Source organism: Mastigoproctus giganteus, chromosome 12, assembly GCF_048544385.1.
Source record: "Mastigoproctus giganteus isolate SK-2022 chromosome 12, ASM4854438v1, whole genome shotgun sequence".
Taxonomy (NCBI): Eukaryota; Metazoa; Arthropoda; class Arachnida; order Uropygi; family Thelyphonidae; genus Mastigoproctus; species Mastigoproctus giganteus.
The window spans coordinates 137,226,999-137,246,336 of NC_143586.1; the positions used below are offsets into that span (position 1 = coordinate 137,226,999).

A 19,338-nucleotide genomic window follows, 5' to 3' on the forward strand; every position below is an offset into this window, starting at 1 on the left:
ACTGCTATTAAAATGGTCGTAGTTAAGATATACCATTCGCAAATGCAGGGTTCTGCATTTACAAATGGTACATCATAACTACGATTTCATACTTCAGTATCAGAATCCGTCTTAAGGCCTAGGTTGTTGGATTACATCAAATTGTTTACGAAGAGAAGGGAAGTAATCGAAGAAGCTACTACGCTTTTTATACCAACAAAGAAATACTGTTCAAGGCCTAAATGGATGTCAGATGAAATATTGAGACAAGTGGCAGAGAAGAAAACTGCATGGGATGCAATTAGTCTGTAATCATGTCACAAAGCAGGTTAGGAAATCTAAGGCAGATTATGAGAAGTCTCTGGCGAAGAATGCCAAGATAAATAGCAAAGACTTCTATGCTTATATTAACAGCAGGAGGAAGGAGTTGAATCACATTGGGCCACTTGATGTCTATGGGTTAACTGTTGATGACGCTGCTCAGGTTGCGGATAAATTTAATAGGTATTTTGCATCTACATTCACACATGAAGAATTCTTTAGGGAAGGGGATGACAGAAGTTTATAAAACTCTAACGAGGAGCTAAATGACTTTGTGATAATTGAAGGGAAAGTGGAGGAGAAATTGTTGAAGGTGGACATAAAAAAAGGCACTTGGGGTCGATGGAATCTATCCAGTTATATAACCCTTAATATGAAGGAAGATGGTAAAGGCGGTAAGCAAACCCTTATCTATAATTATGAGAGCATCCTTGGATTCAGGAGCGGTCCATATGGACTGGAGAAGTGTGAATATATCCCCAATTCATAAAGGGCAATAAAAATGCGACATGAATAATTACTTTAAATTCTGTGACAGGGAAATAATGGAGTCACTGGTTAAAGAAGTAATGCAGGACCATTTGAACAGGAATGCAATTATACTGCATTCACAGCATGGATTTGTCAAGGGGCGGTCTTGCCTAGCCAATCTCATAGGTCACTATGATGCAGTGACCCAGATCTCGGATGAAAAAAATAATTTTTAGATCATATAATTAGATTTCAGTAAAGCTTTTCATACTGTCGCACATAAAAGACTGCTGTACAAACTGGAGCAATATGGTATTAAGGGCGAGTTGCTGCTATGGATAAAGGGATGGTTAAGTGGAAGAAGACAGAGTGGTTATCAATGGACACTGCTCTTCGCTGACAAATGTTATTAATGGAGTTCCCCAGTGTTCATTGCTGGGTCCACTGTTTTCAGTATTTATCAATGATATTGATGAAGGTATATCGTGCTTAATGTCCAAGTTTGCAGACGATAGAAAGGTTAGCAGAGTGGTTAACGACAGTCATCAAGGTGAGCTGCTGCAACAAGACCTGGGAAATTTGGATCGATAGGCTGAGAAATGCCAGTTGAAGTTTAACATTAACAAATGCAAGGTACTGCACACGGGCAATCCAGAGTAATTTATTAACTGTGTGGTACTACACTCAGGGTAGTGGAGAATGGAAAAGACTTGGAGTTAATTGTACAGTCAGACATGAAATTCTCTGAGCAATGCAGACATGCTGCCAGGACAGCTCATAGGATTTTGTGAATGATACATAGAAACTGTAGTAGCAGGGATAAGGAGGTGATTATCCATTTGTATAAGGCGGTGGTTAGGCCTCATCTTGAGTACTGTCTACAGGTGTGGAGGCCTCACTTTAGCAAGCATATAGATCTGCTGGAACTGGTGCAGAGAAGGGCAACCAGATTGGTAAAGGGAACAAAATATTACGCTTACCTAGAAAGGCTTCATTTCTGCAAATTGCAGCGTCTCGAGAGCACGCACCTGCGGGGATATCTGATTGAAGTGTTTAATGGCTTGAGTAAGCTGAATGGTAATGGTATCCTTCTACTTGCTGAGACTACACACGAGAAGGCATAAATTCAAGTTGGCGAAGGATGGTTACAGGAGAGATTGTGCGGAAGTTTGCCTTCAGCCAGCGTGATTGATTATTGGAACTGGCTTCCATCTGTTGTTGTGGAAGTGGATGGTTGAATAAATTCAAGGGAAAAATTCTTGGAAGGTACTGATGGGTGAACTGTTTTTTTTTTTTTTTTTTTGGCTGAAGCTATATAAGCTTGTTTTCTTGCTATTGTCAGTCTTTGTTAAATCCACTTTGTATATAATTTTATACAACCGAAAATTGTAAGCCTGAAGATGGATTTCGATATTTAAATCCGAAACGTAGCCGATTTTATTGCTGGGATTGTTTGGGGTATAATTGAGCCAATTGTCCTTTACCAATAAACAAATTAAAACACTTCACATGAAAAGTTATAGTTATTTTAAATCTTACTCAGTAATATTCCACGTAATGACCTTCTGGAGTTTAATTAAATAATTTTATAAAGTTCTTATGTTTATCTTAAAGAAATTGTTTTCTTAATTTCAAATGAGTTTAGAAAAGGTCTCTGCCCCTCTATTATTATACATGAAATTAAGTTCAATAGAGAAGCACCGCATTTCAAATAAATAGCACTGAGCTCCTTTTAGGAGAAGTGTTGTTTATTTTTGGTCCAGCATTGAGGCAACTACTTGCGATAACCTCGCATCCTGAGAGATCGATGATACAGCTATTTGAAAAGACTTTTGTCTTTTCTTTGACACACTGAATTTAAAGAATTTATTTTAGTTCATTTAATTAAGTTCAGTAAATAATTTACGAACGTATTATGAATGAAATTTAAAGTAGCTTTTTATATCACCTACTTGTCTGAATAATAATATTTACGTTTTTCAATTTTTCTTAGTTTTTCTATGTTTGAAATTTTGTGTTTTAATTTGACTGTCTATAAACAAATAAATAAACATTCGCACACACAATCCTACCGCACAAAAGTAATGACACTAAAGTCGGAGTCGTGACAAACATGCCTGCTAATTTTGGGTCGCGGAACACACACATACATGCACAAAAAAGAAAGAAAAACTAAGCACCACGGATGCAGAGGAACTTTGCCAGTGGAGACAAAGAACTGATTATTCCATTGTATACAGTGTATACAGTAATTGTTAGACCACGTCTTGAGTATCCTATTCAGGTTTGGAAACCGCATTTCAAGAAGAAACTCGACCTGCTGGAAAGAGTACAAAGAAGAGAAAGGAGATTAGTTATAAGGTCATAAGGATTTGCTTTTAGTGAGAGAAGGAGAGATTCCAGTTCTGCACGAGTCTTGAAACCAAGCATCTGCAGGGTGACCTGATTGAAGTACACTGTTTAAAAGGTTTACAGTTACACTATACCTCAAGGGTTACACCGAGAGTATCTTTTCGCTTTCTCTACTAATGCACACAAGGGGACGTCGATTTAAATTAAGAAACGATAGCTGCTGTAAGAAAATTTGCCTTCAGCTAAAGAATAATTGGTTGTTGGAACAAAGTCGCACCTAATCTTGTTGAAGTGGAAACGTGTGTAAATTTAGAGGAAGATTAGGTAAATACTAGGATGAAATAGATAAAAGAATGTGAAAGAACGATATATTTAGCGAATTTTATTGCGTTTTAAGCTGCGGCTACGTAAGCTTTGCTACCTTACATCAGTTTTGTCAATTTATAATTTGTTAAAGTTTTATAATTTGTTCCAGCGATCCAGAATAAGATTGATGTGACAGGCTACGTGTGTGTAATAGTAAATCATCACCACGAGCTGCCTCAGCACTGCGTCACAACTAAACAATGCTTTCCTTTCGAAATATACTATTTATTTGTAATGTGGTGCTGCCATCTTCCTGTTTTTGCTTTTCCTCCAAGCAGCGCCATCCGTCCACGCTTCACTCAACAACCCAGTGACGATTTAAATAACAAAATGAGAGATGCGGGTAGTGATTAATGTTTTCAGCTTGGCATAAAGAGAACTGCTCTTTAAAGATTACCTGTTTTCAAACTGACATGAAAGTTGAGAAATCTCTGTAGACCGATGTTTCAAATAACTCTCCAACCAGAAGTCTGCAAGGGATGCGCGAGTAATGTCAATGATAATGTCTTTTTCATCACGCTGCCATAGAAAGACCACTATATTGTTTTAAGTGTATGGTTTAGTTCTGTCCTGTATGTCTAGAGGAGCATCTTCAGGTATTAACCACTCCATGTAGGGATAATATTAGTCTGCGTAAGGCCGGGATTATCAGTCTCCATTAATTGCGAGCTTTTACAACCAACCTCTTGCGTTAATCCTTTCAATGCGTTAATGACTGCTAATAAAGATTGATGTAAAGCGGCACCATATGGTTATCAAAAGTGGGCGAAATTGTTCTTCAGTGCTTGTGAGGATTTTCTTGACTATATGCTGTTTACATTCTCAATCCTCATTTAACAATCCCCATTGGGGATTGTTAAATGAGGATTGGGAACGTAACAATCCCCATTTAACATGATTCTATCACTATTTAATTCTGTTCTATTTAACATTCTATCACTGCTGCAATTAAAGATTCTATTCTATTGTTAAATGCCAGTTGTTAAATGTTATCCCCATTTAACAATCTATTGTTAAATGGGGATAACAAATCAACAAATGGGGATAACAATCCCTATTTGTTAAATGGGGATTGTTATCCTCATTTAACAATCATGTTAAATGGGGATAATTTAATAATCAATAATTATTTAACAATCCCCAATGTTCTCAATCCTGTTTACGGATTGAGAACTAATCCAACGATGGTCTTTAATCTTATCTATGTTTCTGGCAAGAAGTAGATTTTCTCGAAGTTTTCCAAAGGTTTTATTTTGCTACATTGATAATTTTTGATGGTGTATGAGATACTTAATCGAGTAACCCGAACTTAAGAAATATTTGTGGTTTTTTTTTTTTTTTTCAATCTTTCACATTGCTTATGAGTTTCCTTCCTGCTATTTTAAAGTTTTTTTGTGTGATTTACATCACAATATAAATTTAATGTAATTTGAATGCGAGTCTAAATTTAATCTGAATTAAAATATTTCCCGTCTCCTCCCTAACTGACTTTGGTTCAAAAAATCACTAGAATCGGATGACAGAACAGGACGCACGCAAGGGCACAAAGCGATGCAACTGTTTTGTGAAAATATTCTCCATGAACACAATTGTAGCAGACTTTAATACGTCGACTACACGTGCAGGGAAAGAATGCTGAAACAGTGGTCAGGCAGTAGACTTTTTCCCTTGGCAGTAATTCGTGCAAGTAAATCACTGTGGTGTTCAGTGAGCGTACTTGGAAGTGAGAGTACAAGGGTAATTTTGTGTGAAAACAGTCCGTTCTTCACACACACACACAGCCAGTGAATTCAACCAGATACAATGGATTCTCTGTTCGCGAATCCCATTGCGCAGCCTACCTCAAATTGACCGTGGGTTCGGAGACTGAAATTTTAGGCGTGTAAGAATAATATGTTTTGACTTTCTTTTAGATAACCCCCCCCCCCTCGAGACGAATCTAATCGGGGGAATTTTGGGGTGGACGGTCAAATGGAAAAATCTCATAATACGATTGTTATACCAGAGCTTCAAACGTCACCGCGAATATTTCTGAAATATTCGTGGTGATGTTGCATATTAATAAATGGTAAATAATTTAGAAATCGGAACTCGTTTTATTTTAAATGTTTTATTTATTTTGTTATTTTTGTATCGGATATTTTATTCTCGTTTCGGTACAGAGTGGATTCAAAGGTAGTTTCCACAGAACCCCGAAAAGCAGACCGTGTTGGAATTCTAATTAAAAGAAACGAGTTAGTTAATGTACGTATTGCGTGACATTTCAGGAGAGTTCTATTTTTTTTTTCTTAAATTGAATTTTTGTTCTTTTTTGTGATTAATGTAAATGAAAAGTAAATATAATTATCTCCTTATTAATTAACTACTAAGATTATATATGTCTATAGAACACTTAATAAACCTCTACAGTTCTACTTTCTCTAAACTTAGTCGTTCAGTTTAATTACAATCGCATAATATTTATTACTCTTCTCCTATATACTTTTTAAGTCTCTTTTCTCTATATATGTATCTCTTCACAAAGCAATACCAATTCATGAGTCTTACATATCAATATCGCGAAGCGTGCACGGAATGTCTTAAACTAACAATACTGCATTAAAACTCCATTTAATCTATGATTTTTTTTTTTCATACAGTGTATTAAATTGCGGCTTTCTATCTATCCGATTTTAATGAAATTTATAATGGCTCGATAAATATTTTTAAAATGCCCAAATATAAAATTTCATAAAAATCCGTCCATTCGGAGTCTCTTTCTTACATGATGTTACTGCCATGTCCGTCCGTCCGTCCGCAGGTAACAATTAGATTCTCGACGAAATTTTATATTTTGGTCTTTTTAGAAAGATTTGTTAAAATCAGACCAATAATTTTTTTTTTTTTTTTTTTCTCGAGTTCTCTATACACAAATGGAAGTATGTTTCCTATGTTTGATCGTTACTTAACAAGAAAATGTCAGCTTAACACCAAATTTTAAGCGTATGTACCATTAGTTTCTGGGAAGCTTTTAAAGTAATGAGTAACTGGACTACGAGCTGGTTCAGATATGGGTTAAACAGAAATTCTCGGTTTGCTTCTGTCATCAGTTATCCTTGTGTCATTTTGTATCTTTTTATTCTTCATTCATATTTAAAAATCTCAGCCTTGTGTGCTTATATGGAAACCATTATAATGCGATAAATGATACTTATTAAACTCTATCTCCGATTAAGGTCAATGGAGAACTTTCGCTAACGCTGGATCTAACCCCTCCCCCCAACCTCCTTTACGTGATTAGAGACTGAAGGGGGGGGGGAACTATTAATATATCTCAGTTCTTCCCACTCATTTGGGGTCAAAGTACCCAAACTGAGTGATTCCGTACAAGTACTGTTATTCCTCTTAGTCTCCCCTTAATCTGGCGCTCATAATGGTAATGGGTAATTAATGAAACATTCATTTCATCGTAAATAGACAGCCCTTCATTCCATTATTATAATATGGCAGTCTAGAAAGCTGTAATGCGGGCCATATCTTCCTCGATACTTTAATAACGTAATAATGCACTTCAGATGTATTATTCAGCAACACCCGGATGTATTTCGCATACGTGACATTCATATAACTGGATTGCTATTTTGCCTGTACTTCGGTAGGTTTAATTAAATGAATTCTTCCCTTTTAATTCCTTATGTATTCAATTATTGGAAATTCTCCCGTATGCATTTCCTTATAATTTAAAAAGCTTTCCAGTTCCTTGTAATTTAAAAAGCGTTCCAGTTCCTTAAAGTTTAAGAACCGTTCCAGTACTGTACCTTATAATTCAAGAACAGTTCCAGTTCCTTATAATTCAAGAACAGTTCCAGTTCCTTAAAGTTTAAGAACCGTTCCAGTACGTTATAATCCAAGAACAGTTCCAGTTCCTTATAATTCAAAAAGCGAGAACCGCTCCAGTTTCTTAATTAGTGAAAAATTTGCCCCCCAATTCTGAAAAGTGCTTTTGGAGCACAAAAATTAAGTTTCTGATTTTTAGCATCAAAGAGAACAGATGGAAATATCTAAAATAAAATATGGTGTTTTTGTATAAAAGATAGATATATACATTTAAAAAAATGCAAAGACATTCTCGGAAAAGTTTATAAAATGGTATTTTCCCTTCAATACAGTTATTAAGAATTAGTAAATGCATTCAAAGTATTTTTCAAGTTTTATTTATTTTTTTTATCTCGTCGATTGACTGCATTCTTGAATATAAATTTAGAATAAAAGAATTTGTTATGTGAATAGAATATTAATGTATTTTATTATATCTGACGCTGGCGACTTACTGTTATTGCCACTGGCTTTATATCTAAACAAAGTGGATGTTCAAATAAAACATGCCGGAAAACTCCTTCACCCCGTAGCAATTTTATGTCTTTTGTCTCTTCCATCTTCTGCAGAAATATAAAACTTCATATTTCGACTTCCTTTAAATATTTTATAGCCTTTGTGTGTTACGACACATGAAATTGCGCTTAATGCATTAAAGGCAAATTATTTAGACTGCACTAAAAAGCAAGGTCATGCGAACGGATGTTCTCTTAATCCGGGATGCTATTGATTAAATGCGGCAATAATACAGAGAGAGAGAGAGAGCGCTATACAATGACTACAACTATGTATTTTTGTAATTTAATTTTAGTCTTATTGTAAATTTATTTCTCCTATCACGGAGTTCTACGATTGCGCCGTGCATGTCGGGGGTTATTTCATTATGTTTGCTTGCGTTTCGAATTGCGCAGCTCAACCTAACCGAAATGCAACGCTGCTATTACAATATGCATGCAAGTGTAGGGCTATCTTAAAGTATAGCTGATATATCGAATCTATCAATTTTTCTGAAGAATGACTCTCAAAGAAACCTTGACCCGTATTACCGTGTGCAAAGTTATGTCAGAAAGAAGGAATTTGTATATATTGCGCAATAAGTTAAGGGATCGTGGTTAGTAAAATAATAAAATATTTTTTCGTTTTCAGCTAAACGTATGAGCTCTGTTGAAAGGAAATTTGAATTCCCCTAATTTAAAATTCTGGGTAGGCGCTCAAAAGGGATCAGGGGACACTTTTATTGAAAGCACTCGCCATCCTGTTGTAAATGTGTCATAAAAACAATGTGTGATATATGTCACGTGTCGGAAATCCTTAAAAATGGATGGGTAAATAAAATAACTGAAAAGAAGGTTTTTTTTGAAATATTCGCGTGTCATAAGACGTACATTAGACGCGTGCGCAGTACCGATTGTAATAACTGTACAGTTATCTGATTACGTTGATATGTTTTATTTTATTTTTTAAATATTTGAAAAAAAAAATACATTTTATGTTTAAAATATCTGAGTGTCGCAAGAAGTGTACCCACGCATGCTCAATATCTACATACCTGTACAACTGTACAGTTATCTGATTACGTTGACATGTTTTTATATACAGTACTGTATATGAAACTGGATTAATAGAGCAAGCATGAGTTGTGTTTATAAGATGACAGACCAAAATAAAAGTATGTTGGAATATCCCATGATTCCCCTTCCCTTAAATGCACTCTAATTTTGGTTTGTATCTGACTGTAAACGCAGAAATTGGGAGGTTCTGTGGTTTGACATCCATTACTACTTCGTTAAGCCCTTGTGGATGGGGGAGTGGAAGGGACACATTCATTATAAGCCTTCCACGTGCGTCGCTTTCTGAGAGAATATGATTAATAATCTGAATACATATTTGAGTGTTTTTCATTCCTTCTCTGCTGGTAACTCGTTTCTCTTAAGGGGGATTGCTGTCGCTTCTTTATTTTGTTTTGCATAAACAGAAGCCTTGCATTCTTTAAGTTAATCATGCATAATAAAGTGTAAATTTACTTGCTCTAATTTAATAATTAATGAATGAAAATGCATTCAAAACCTTCATTTATACCTTTTAATTTTTATAATACAAAAAGTATATTATAAAAATATCAAAGATGATTTAATTTCTATGAATACAAATAACTGACTTGTTCAAAGATCACCTGACTGCCAAATACGACGATGTTCTTGTATTGCTCTCTTGCGAACTTTTCTAATCGTATATGGCTTTTCAGTAGTATATATATAAAAAAAAATGTATTACACCTGTTTTGAACACAAAACAGGAGACGCTGTGAATTTTACAGCTGCTTTAAAAAGTCAGCTGTAAAATTTCTGGGAATATTAGTGGTTTACGCAGCGTATCCGGGAAAACATTTCATCACGCTATATCCACTGAACAATATGGCGAAATATTAGCTTCACTGTATTATTCAGCAGTATGAAAACTCATAGTGGGTGCGGAGAACTACACATACGTGTGCCACCTGAGTTTACAGAAGTTATGACACGTTCTCTCTGCAGTGTGGGTTACATTAGTTTGAATCAGCAGCAAAGCAACATCTATTTCTGAGTGAAGCCATCAGGCTGACGTCAGTGCATAGTGTCTGTAAATTGTTCTAAGGTAGGTTAGTTTGTGCAGAAAGAAACAATCGGGTAAAATAAAATCCCCGCGTGTTACAGAATTACTAATTTTTTTTGGTGTGAGGGGGGAATATTAGATATGCATGTTATTAGAAATACAACAGACAAATATTACCAATATCTTCTTTTCTTTTTTTAAATTCTTAATTTTGCTTCAGCTTTCAGTCGATTGCAGTTAAACCGATAATAAATTTTCCCAATTTGAGGACAGCAGATATTTCTTTTCGATTATATAGTTTATATCTAAATCGCAATCAGTTTTCCATCGTAGTCTGTCGCCTAGATATTCTCTAGGTCAAATCGCTTAAATGAATGGACCGAAAGATGACAACAGCTGGTGGCTAACCTACTGGCCTGCTGATAAAGTAGAAGAAAAGCGAGTACTTGCTAAAGTATTGATAAACGCCGACCACTTGATAAAATAGAGGAAAATCAATTGACATCGGATTGATTTTTCCATTCAGTTTCAATTGGGTCAGATGTTCGACACGACGCTGGCCATACCGTTCACTTACTGGACTTATAGATCCAGTTTAATTGACTCTCCCTTAAATGTTCCCGGAGTTCAAATACAGAATTTGTATTTATTATTTTTTTTCTTATATGAATACGCCTTATTCAAACGTCTTAATGGTGTAGAAATCCATAATATAATTGATCATTTTTTCTCATCCGAACTGCCCATTTTCTTGTCATAGTGCCTTCGGTAGATAACAATCTCGAGATCTTAAACCTACATTAACTATCGTATTCCAAGGTTCAAGTTATATCTTCCTTCAATAGTTTGCTCAAAGAAAAGTTCTGATTGGACTTAATTCGGTTGCAGGATTGTAGTTATTTACACAAAGATTAGTTTATCAGCTCTTTTCCGAAAACTAGTCTAGACCAACAAAGATTATTGAATTTTTGAAGTACTGTAGTTTTAAATAAATAAGAATTTCTCAAAGTTTAGACATGTACGTGCAGCGTCATTTATTTTTTTTAAAGGTATGCCTGATTTCTTAAATCAGACAATAAGACACACATTTGGGATTGAAGATGAAATCATCACTTTAGTTAAAAGACGGAAAAGAATATGACTTAACCTTAAGTCATATTCTTTTCCCGGTAAACCTTAAACTCTGGAAAGACTCTTTGGCTTAGGAATTCCTCAATATAGCCTAACATTGGCGCATTATGCCCTTGAGCCCTAAAGCCCATAAATAAGCATATCCTAACATTAATATATTTGCTATTGCTGACATTCGTTTTTGGTTGAAGGTTCTAAATGTAGGAGAAGTAATTTTCGAGTCCATTAAGCAACGATTAGATAGGGATTATCAGAAAATCAGCGTCTCTAAAAGTATGCAAAGAGCTAATATAAAAAGGTACTTAATGAACATGCTCGCTGCTGCTAGAAGCCTATCAGATGTTTCTATATATTGATCACGAAAATAGGTATCGTCTCTTAATGCTCTGAGGTAAGATGTGAAAGAAAGTAACTTTTATGGGGGTGTAGAGAATAGTATCGGCCACAGAAATGAGTGAAACAACTCATTGGAAGAAATATTCGCAGAAACTTAAGGCAAATTATCATTACTCACGTGATTCATTGGTGGACTGGTTGTCCTTCGATATATCAGAAATCAAATTTTATGTCCCTTAAATCCACGTGAATGTACACAAAATGTGTGCAGAATCTTTGCACGTGCATCAACCAATAAAACGTTACCGTCCACTAACGTTTTATTGGCAGTGTACACATTTTATGTGCGAAAAATAAGACTTACTTTAGAAAGAAAGTTAGGTAAAAATAAGGAAATATCCAAGAGATACTGGAGAAAAGGTTTTATTCCGCGGAGAAGAGTGCGGAGATAATGCAGACACCTGAAAATGGATTCTAGCTTTCAGGGGGAAACTTGATATGTACAAAGAAAGAATCTGAGATATTTAAATAACGGAGAAAGCCAAGGATCTGTGAAGAGGTGCAATGTACTTTATATCATCTACTGACAGCGAATAGCCAGCTGATTGATGAGAAACTGAGAAATAAGGAAGGTTGCTGGAACTAGTGGAGGACAAATCGATTTAAGAGTGTTGTGTGATTTTAGGGTTACTGAAGGGGCAGGGTACGGGCCAGATTTTTCAGAATACCTTGGGATACAAACGTAGTCAACTTTTAGATTGTGCTCACTGCTTTTTTTTTTGGCATGATTTGCAGTCCTCTTCGAATTAAGATCCTCGAGATATCTGTAAATTCAATTTATAATTAAATATTTTAATTAAAATGTAGTATCGCGTAGAGTAAAATAAGGGCCTAATTAAACGCATTTTTAATTCTTAAAATATAATTTTTTCCTTTCTGTTTTCATTCTGAACACTACTATTAAATATTCATAACACACAACACTTATTTTCTAGCATTTCATTAACTGGCAGTTTTTGAAAAAAACCCTTAAATTGCAATTTTTCCCAATTCGAATTTTCTGCCGTTTTTCAGGAGTGCTTTATTATTTTTTTCTTTTTTCACGTCTGGTTCTTAAAAAAAAAACTTTAATGTACATCGTTAATAACTTTAATTTATGTATTTATAATTATTATTAAAATCGCGAGCACATTTGCATAACAACTGCCTGAAACAATCGACCCTATCGCTAGCAGAAGTAGCCCAATTTTTTAAAAAATTTTTTTAATGATGAGATGAAAAACAGGAATATTATGCTAAACACGAGTCTCTATAATTGACAATCACAACACTAGGTCCTTGACACACACAAAACATTAAATACTAATTTATAAACAAAATTCATATTTATGGCCAAGTAATGTTTTTTTTCTTTCTTTTTTTTATTTATTTTTTGAAGTGATAAATCTACAGGTTTATTTGTCTTAAAAACATCTCTGGAATAAGCGCCATAAAAAGAAAAAAAAAAGTTCGTTAACACCTCTAGAACGTAGAAATTATTATTTTTTATTATGATGGAAAAAAAATAAGTATCAGAATCATGAATAATGGATTGCTGGTTATATTTAAGTTGCAACTACCAAAAAATACAAATTAAAAATATATAAAAACAGTGCCTATTTTATTATTATTTTTTTTTAAATTTAAGCCGAGGACGAGGTGTTTGGTTGATTTTACGTAAACTGATTACTCGCTTAGGTGAGTTTGAGAGAGAGAAAGAAGACGTTTTTTCTGTTCACTAGCGAACGAAGAGGGATCGTACAAAAATTACATTCCAAAGAATTAAAATGTGAATTCTTAAAAATGTTCCAAATTGACTTAACTTTAAATTTACATAAACTTTTAATCCCAATTTCCAATCGCTTAATTTTGTTTGCGTTTCTCTTTATCGAAATGCGATCGACAGTTCCTCTTAAAAGCCCCCCACTCCACTCCCTTCCCCCAGAAAAACATTCTCACCAAAAAAGACTACTCGGCATCTTCTAAGCAAGCGAGGGCAGCGTTCATTTATTTCGGCAAACCAGATAATTTCGTTTCTTCCTCACTAATAGGGCTAAGTGTTATTTTAATCATACGGTCTGGCTCAAGAAAATTACGTCAGGCTCAACCCACCCACCCGCCACCTTTCGCGCAACGTCACCAGGGAATTATGCCAAGAGCGCTGGCCGTGACGTCACCGAACTGCGAAGAACGCCGCGCGCAGGACTACGTGCGGATGTTGTCAGTCGCGTGCACGGACGCGCTGGCAGCGTTCGTGGATCTGCCGCTTCCATAGGGAGAAACCTTATTGTAGCCGACCCGGGTTTTTATTGGGACTTGCCAGTAGAAAAGTGGGCTCTCTTATTTACCGGGATATTTATTTGACCAACGCCAGAGATAATTGAACTCGCCGTAGCTGCGGACACAAGAAGGTAAGATGAAGTTTTGTTGCTACAGTAGTTGCTAGCCGTAGTCTCGAGCGTCGGAGATGGACGTTGTGTTAGCAGGCTGCCGCTGGGTGAAGTGGACCTCCGGACAGGCAAGCGTTTGTTTATTTTCTCTTCGCGATGGCTGTACCTTTTTTTTTTCTTCTGTTTCCTTTCTTCTTCCGAATACGCCAGAAAGTTTGCAGACGAAGGGCAGGGTATGATGAGTAATAGGTCATTGTAACTTAGCTCGAAGACGGACATTTCTGTAGTCGATTTTTTTTCGAGGAATGGCTAGAGAACCTGGTAGGTGCTCCGAGAGGCTTCTGTCGCTGGTGTGCATGGAGACAGATCGTGTGTTACCCTAAAGGCAGTCTAGTTGTACACTGTAGTTAGCAGTCCGCATCATACGAAGCCTTTTTTTCTCATTAAACAGGTTGAGAGTTGTTCGATGCCTCTTTGATTATTGGTATTATTATTACTTTGATTTATTAGATTAGACAGGTTCCCGTTTTGTTACATCCTGTTTATGTTTACCCTCTTATTTTTTTTAAAGACGTTAAAGATGTGATGAATCAGGAAGTGGGAATCGAAGAGACTGCGTGTTTCTATCGTTTTTTTCCGATTGTTCTGTCGCTTATCGGTTAATATTTTGTTGCTAAAAATATCTTTGTAGTTCCAGTGGACGTTAAAAACTTTTAAAATCTTTAGAAATAATATATTATCCAACTTAAACACTCAATTCTGTATAGAAGGACCTTTTCATCGGAATTTACCTCAATTTTCCATAGTTTTGCGTGCTGATTTTTGCTTATTATTATTACTAACCACAATATTAATCCCGTGTAGGTTTGTTTGATAAATGAAAGCAGAAAGCTAAAGAAAAAAACTCCTCAAAATGCACCAACATCGAGCTGCATTCTATATGACATTCTGTTATTCAAATGTAAATGAAACATGTTACATCATTTACGTGGAGACTGCGTATAGACTGCAGTTACTCGACTGTTGCCAAGGGCAACTATCACATGTGTTCTATAGTCGTGTGTGTGTGTGTGTGTGTGCGCGCAATTAGTAATGACAGAAATTGTGCCAGTGCGTACTAAACTAAGCTCCCCTATTATGTAGATATTGATACGTTGTATTCAGCAGACTGACAGCTTATTAGAGCTCTCATCCAACTAAATAACGGATGGGCAGCATCACTTAACAAGATCCTTCCTTAATAAGGTTTTTTAAGAGATGAGGGCAATTAGCAGATCGTTAACTTATTGAAATATAGATAAGCTCTTCGTACGGAACAGCATTTTCAGTAAAGGAAGGAATTCCATCTTAAAACTCTTCCCTGTAGGCATTGTCGGGGGCCCTTAGGGCTCTTCTGACCCGTAAATGCGCGCTAATGTCCCATTCGATACCAGTTACTGATGCATATCTACGATGTGTGTGTGCTGTCCAGAGATAAATCAATAATGAACTGATAATGACCACCTATTCTGGAATACACGTTTAATATTGGAATACTGCTTGTATTTTATTACGCCCTCTGGTGGTTTTCTGTAAAATTCTGTTATTTTGTACTTGTTATTCGTATTAGGATTTGTAACCAATGTTTATCTCAGTTTTATTTTACCTTTTATTTGGATTAAAAACTAAAAATAAACATTTTATCTTATTTACAATCGAAATTAACGATTGGCGTTTCGTCCCTGTATGTTTATTGGTCTCCGAGGTTGTTTCAAAAAAAAAAAAGTAAGTGAACTAATGCAAACTGGCTTGTGAACACGCACATATTGCAACGAGGCCTAAAATAATAATGCGCTTATATAAATAATAACTGAGTCACGTGATCTGACTATTAGGTGTCTCTTTTGAACTTAAATTTAAATCTAAAAATGTAAAAATGAACTTAAAATATTCCGCTGTTCTTTCCCCCCATTACCCCCTCATCTTAATTTGGTGTTTGGTTTAGACCTGTTATCTGATCGTTTTCGAATTCGATGTCATTTGTGACCTCATCATTGTCGTCAGCTGCTTTCTACTTCGGCTGTCGAGTAATTAATACTACGAGGCCACTGTTAATAATATAGGGGTGTCTCTCTCTTCATTATAATTCTCTTCTCACAACTTTACGATCGTAACTTGCAGCGCAATCCTAACTAATTATTAAGTGTTGCAATTGAGTACTGGTATTGGAAATAATCTCTGGTTTCCATCTACGCTACGTGGGCTTTGTTTAGAATTGATTGGTTAGTATTTTCTCATAAATGCTACACTTCCTGCATTCATTTGTTGTACAAGGACGCATGGATCCAGCCTACCGACAGCATACACAATCACGAGATCTTCCTTTCAGCAACAGCAAATCCCTTCAAATTAAGTTCATTTCCAACCCGTCCCCTTAAAGACAGCTACCACAAAACTGGCTAAAGTCGACCGATGCCACCAATTCGCGGTTATTTTTAAAACTTGCAGAACTCTGTGAAGCCTTAAAATGTCCCCAATGATCCTGCTGCGTAGCTCAATGATATTAATCCATCCTACGCTGCCACGCATCAGTGCGCACACAAATGATAGAATTTTAAGATAAATGGCTGCATGTATTCTGCACGGGAATTCTGTCGTAATATATATAATTCAGAGCAATCCATTAATAGAGTAATCAGTAATTCTACGCTGTACACGTATCACATTTTGCGTTGTAGCATAAATAACTGTGGCTCGTGTAACAGTGGTTTAATTTGGACCATAATGCACCCCTGTCTATGGAGATTCAGGTCTATATTTGCTTATTTTGTCTTATCATTGTTGGCTTTTCGGTCACTCCAATTAGCAGAGTTCCTCTTGGCTGAGTTTCTCTCAGCGGAACTGAGAATTTCATTGTGACCTCTTCGCTGAGGGTTAAATTCTTCACCCTTACGTGTCATTCCAGTGTGTATAATGCACAATGTAGTGGTATACTATTAGGTTACGATATATTATTTTAAAATAAAATATAAAAGCTTAGTTATGATCTCATATTTGCTTTTTTAAAACTTTTAATCGACTTTATCGGAATAGACAAATAAAAAAAAAATTGAACTATTATCCTGCAATCTTAGCGTGATTTTTCTACTTTTATATACTCAGCAATGCAGAATATCAATATTTGCCGTTTTATATTTATTTCGAAACAGGCCTTTTGTCAACAATGGATCCGAATAAATATAGTAACAGTGATTTAGGTTTAGTAAATACAGTAACAGTGATTTAGTAACATACGTGATTTTTTCGACTATACTGTATTTCGTAATTATTCTTGAAATGCTTTCCATTATTCTTTCTCATTCTTTTCTTCCTCTTCTTCCCAAGTGAAGCAATTCTTTATTTAACAATAATTATTATATCTAACAAAAATATCAAAAAATAAAAAAATCGTACATTAAAAAAAAAAAAAAACGGAATAACTGAGTAGCTTTATTTAATTATTCATATATATTTTTCTATATAATTTTTTGTTATTATTTTGCAAATTTTACACTGGAGGGGAGGGAAAGAAGGAATGGGTTACCTTCGGGAAATATCGAGGAATTATTTAACAAAATAAAAGTTGCAAATTTGAATCTTATTGGAAAGGATGCAAAGGACAAAAGCTCTTTTTTTTTTTCTCTCTTTCCCCCCCCCCCCCACCCTTTAACCGTAGCCACGCGCTCTTCCGCGTGGTCACGTGAACCATTAGCATCGGCACTCTCTCATTTACATAGCATAATATGTTTACCTTCGCATTTCTGGATTGTCTCGTTTATTCTCTGTTCCAGTGGTGCATCGTTTATTTCCAACCCCCCGCACCCCCCTCTTTTATTATAGGAATTTTGTTCAAATATGCATCCGAGCAGACAAATTAAAATATTTAGAAATGGTCTTGCCGGTGAAATATTCTCTGCAACTCTATTTCTTTTTATTTTTTCTCCTTCCCGAGGCAAAAATAAAGCTTAGGGAAAAATTAGAAGCATCTTAAGTAAACCATCACGGGGTTCATCTCTATTATCTTATGATAGCTGCGTTAAAATTCTTATAAACATAAAATTTTCATTGGACAAATTTTCAAAATAATGGAGGTAAACAATGCAATTACATCGCGTGCGTGGAGGACATGAATGATAATCACGTGCTTTCCGTGCAGTGGAAAATAGCGGTGTCTCGCGCTTTTTTTTTTTTTTTTTTTCCTTTATTTTTCTTTTCTTTTTTTCTTTTTTTTTTTTTTTTATTCTTTCTTCTCCTCTACATACAAAACGACCGTTTTAGGAGCAACCGTTACATGCATAAAAAGATTACTGTGGGAACACTAACAGACATTTTTTATACGCCGGATCCACATTAGCATTTACTTCAAATGACTTTAGTCTTAGCCTTTATTCCGTTCTGAGTCTCTCCATTAAATCGAAAATGGAACAGAAATTAGGTTTTTATTGAACTTTTAAAGATATATTGAATGATTTAAATGTATATATATTCTACCGCTCTCCGAAACGAAGATAATGGTTGTGTGCGTCTGTTTTAGGGTTCTGCAAGGATGAAATTTATTTCTGAGATGGGGGATTTCTTAGTTACTTGCAACGAGATCTGTTCATCCGGATGTTTCGCGTTTTTTTTTTTTTTACTTCTTAATTTTGCTTTTGTTTCTAAGTAGCAGGAGGATAGTCCGGCATATTTGCATTTGAATGATTGTAGTCATGCGAACGATATTTTTAAGAAATATTCCCTTAAATGATGCTACTCCATTAGATGAGGTATTTAGTATGAGGTCTTCATTTAAAACGGGATGGATTTACTAACAAGAAACAGCCCTCTTGTTCTTTGCATGAATTTAATGGACTCATTTGCTTTTCTTTTAAACTCGTGGGTTTTCCACCGTATTCTCTACAAACTGTTGAATTAACAACCTTGTAAAGTAGCCACAAAGAACTTCTAAACGCATACATAAACTTATAAAGCCTGATATTAGCCGGAACTATTTCCAATTTGCTAAAAAAATTAGATTAGGTTTATCTATTCTGTACTGTTCCATGAACTCTTTTTTTCCATCAACGAACGAGGTGAGGTTTTTATTTATTTATTTATGAGGCTGTACTTAATAATTCTAGAGGACAGAGTATCAATTTAAAGTCATCACCCTACGTCGCTCGCTTAGAAAAGCTGGTTGCTTTTCACTCAGTTATTTTTGTGTAGGAGTAACCACCCTAGAGCAACTGCTCTTGCTTTTTCTTTATTTTTACGTCACCATCCCTCAGCTGGCGTGGAATAGACTGGGGTATTAGGAACTGATGGAAGGAACTTATCCAATAGTATTGTCAGCTGAGCCTCAGTGTGCTTTTCCCAACTTCGGTTCTCCTTAAATCTCGTGTAAACTCAGGGTCTCGTTCTTCAAGCGTACGTGCATCTAGGCTGCCTCAACAATTTTGAGTTTTCAGATGAAAAGAAAAACAAGAATCTAAAGTCTTACATTAATATTGCT

At 35.5% G+C, this 19,338-nt stretch overlaps 1 protein-coding gene across 1 annotated transcript in view; it reads left to right on the forward strand.

Moving 5' to 3' along the window:
* Positions 1 to 13,667: 13,667 nt before the first annotated feature.
* LOC150077449 (LIM domain only protein 3-like) overlaps positions 13,668 to 19,338 on the forward strand; it is a 99,401-nt gene continuing 93,730 nt past the window's right edge. The window contains exon 1 of the mRNA XM_090386098.1: positions 13,668 to 13,853. The gene's annotated coding sequence lies outside the window, so the exon portion shown is untranslated. The remainder of the gene's footprint in view (positions 13,854 to 19,338) is intronic.